The sequence below is a fragment of the Oryzias latipes genome, chromosome 21 (genome assembly GCF_053564925.1).
Source record: "Oryzias latipes strain Hd-rR chromosome 21, Olatipes_Hd-rR_3.1".
NCBI lineage: Eukaryota > Metazoa > Chordata > Actinopteri > Beloniformes > Adrianichthyidae > Oryzias > Oryzias latipes.
Window position 1 is genome coordinate 25241250 of NC_136257.1, and position 2871 is coordinate 25244120.

A 2871-nucleotide genomic window follows, 5' to 3' on the forward strand; every position below is an offset into this window, starting at 1 on the left:
ATTTGGACATTGTTTTTAGTGTAAACTGATTCTTTTCCACAGCTTCCCTTCACATGTGGATACACAAAACCTTTTTTTTTAGCATGCCTTGTGTATAATAAATATACTTTTTTCACAGAAATTATGTTGTTCATATTTTTTATGAATAATTTTTTTTGGTAATATACTGCTTTCTGCTTTGCATATTAATAAAGCTACAGTATTATCACAAAGTTTGAGTTATTTTGACTGAATAAATAAGTTGTTTGATTTAAAGTAAATGCAAACTAAAATAATTTTAAGATATACTGGATATTTTTGCATTACTGTTTAAAAGACATAAGCAACCAAACTTTAGGAAAATAACAAGCATTTCACATTTGCACGTTGTGTTTTTATTAATATAGTTTTTTGTTGTCAGTTTTTGCTCCTTTTTTAATCCTGTCTATCAAACGTTATTTGTTTTCGTAACCGTGGAATGGCTTGACAGAAGACTGCTGGCAAACATAATCTCACTGTAATCTTTCTCATTAACACTTGATCGAGTTTGACTCTTCTGCGCATTAAAGTGAATCATGAAGAGTGTCCTTTCAGTGAAAGATACGTGGTCCTGTCTCTAGCACATGTGTGTGAAAAACTTTAGCTCACTGTGCCTCTGCGTGAAATTACACACACAGAAAAAAGGCAGTTTTTTTCTCCCCCTGTGCGCGCTCATGAACACGCGTTCACGTTTGGCAGCTCCACGTCGACATTCTTCCAGCTGCATATAGTGAACTGCACAGCACTGGGGGAAGAAAAGGTAAAACCCTAACACTTCAGGGCTGCAACTTCGCAGACGGACACCAACCTCACTGAAAATAGACTTTTGCACTTTGAATCTTTGCACCGTCCTCTGTTCGCTTATAGTTGTGTTTTTTTGCGTTTTGATCTAGTCTTTGCCCCTCGTGTTGGATTGCAGCTGGTCCCTTGCGGCTACCTTCATCAGGTACAGTATGACTCGCAGGAATCGCCTCACCTTTAGTCTACGTTTAAATTGCTTCCTTTTTTCAGGATTGTACTACAATAACCAGTTAACTTTTTGTTTCTTCACATACTTTTGCGTTGTTACTTCAGTAGATTGCTGATACAGTGCCATGTCAACGATCTTCAAACTGTTGCAAGTTGCTGGATTCAGCTGGCTTTTTTTAAATTTGCATTTTTCTTGCTTAATGTTTCCACACACAAAAAAAGCTTCTTCTGAAGGGCCTGTTCAGTTGAGAACGTTGTTGAAGATCAACAGGTTGAACTGATAACTCCCTTAATAATCCTTATAAAGATACAAAAAAACACAAAAAACTATAAACTTTAGACTTCTAAATTGAAGGGGGGGAAATTATGTACATTTTGCAACCAAGCAGATGGCCAGACTTCATGTAAAATAATGCCATTCAATTTCTAGGGAGATTTTTCTACCCAGTCAAATAGCTGGAAATAACATTTGCGATGTTCCCTATAAATGTGTTCAATGGTGTAAAATAAAAAGACGACACCTGTCCTGCTGTATGTGTTTGATGTTATCCCAAACTCTCTTCGTTAGGACTTAACATCTTGTTCCATCACATTTTAAAAAGAAAAATCTGCAATTCTGTGTTGTATTTTCACAGTAGAAAAATCAGTTTATTGTTAAAATTGTCTTCCTGTATGTCCTGTTCTTTTTTTTGTGGTGGTTGCAGGATGAAGGAATACGTACATGAGGTCCCATAGAAGGACAGACCTGTGAGGTGGCACTGTGGCTTTCCAAATAAAGTTCTGTGATACACTCAGACTCTTAACTGCTTGCAGTCAGTGCATTACAGAACTTTGTTTTGGGAGTTAATATTTTATAACCAGTGGGAGAAAAATCTTGACATCTGGACAATTCAATTCTCAGGACAATACAGACATTTGTTCGGAATATTATAAATGCTGTCTTAATAAAGTTTCTTTTATAAATGTGTCACAATTTTGTTATTATTATTGTTTTAATTTGCCCCTGCGGTCTCTTTGTGTTCTACACTACTGTTGCCCATTTACAATGCCATGAAATGATTTTAAAAGAGTCATTGTAGAGCAGTGCTGTGCCATATGGAAACTCTAGTCATGCTGGTCAGGTGATTAAGAGGAGGTGAGTGAGGCAGAAAGGTAAACAGCATTTCATACTCTTTCAAGTGATTTGGTTTTTTTAGTCACATGAACAAATCTAGTCGTTTTTAGATTTTTTTTAATACAAATAGTTAATTATTCATTAGTACATTTTTTTCCATCATCTTGCAGCACTCCAGAACTGTCAATTGTTTACAGTTAAAGTAACCCTTGCACCATCGTTTACTATGTTTTCTATTATGAAATAATAAACACATAGTCAACGAAAAGCCCAAAACATTAAGAAATAATTTTTCAATCCAAAGTGATTGGGGAAAAAGCTGCCTGTCTTTTGCTGCAATGCATGCCGGGAAACGTATGAAATGATGCATTCGTGGACTCATCTTTAAATTTACTGTGATGAAAACATGTCGAGGGTAACGATCATTTTGGTTGAGAACAAGGATAAATGTAACGTTTTAACTATAGTAATATGCTTAATTACAGGCAGAACAGAATTTCCTCATACTTGCCACCAAGTTGCTCTCAAAACTATCCAGATAATTTGTAGCAAGTAAAAAGAATGAGAGATCAAGTATAAGTCCCATAAATATAAACTCTTATAGGTAAATCATTTAGAATATGTGGTTTTAGTTTTACCAAATGTTATCTTTTAGTCCAAGTTCTATTGTATCGTTACAAAGTTAAAGCTACACCGCTTTTCTGAGACCGTATTGAAAGTTTGTCAACCGTTTAGAACACTTTGCGATTCGAAGTTAATATTTCCTACAG

The 2871-nt window shown here is 35.4% G+C and overlaps 1 non-coding gene across 1 annotated transcript; it reads left to right on the plus strand.

Annotated features, from left to right (window-relative positions):
- The first annotated feature begins 1740 nt into the window (after positions 1-1740).
- mir148 (microRNA mir-148) lies at positions 1741-1841 on the plus strand. The gene has a single exon (NR_107200.1). It is a non-coding gene; the product is annotated as a microRNA mir-148 (primary transcript).
- Positions 1842-2871: the final 1030 nt, after the last annotated feature.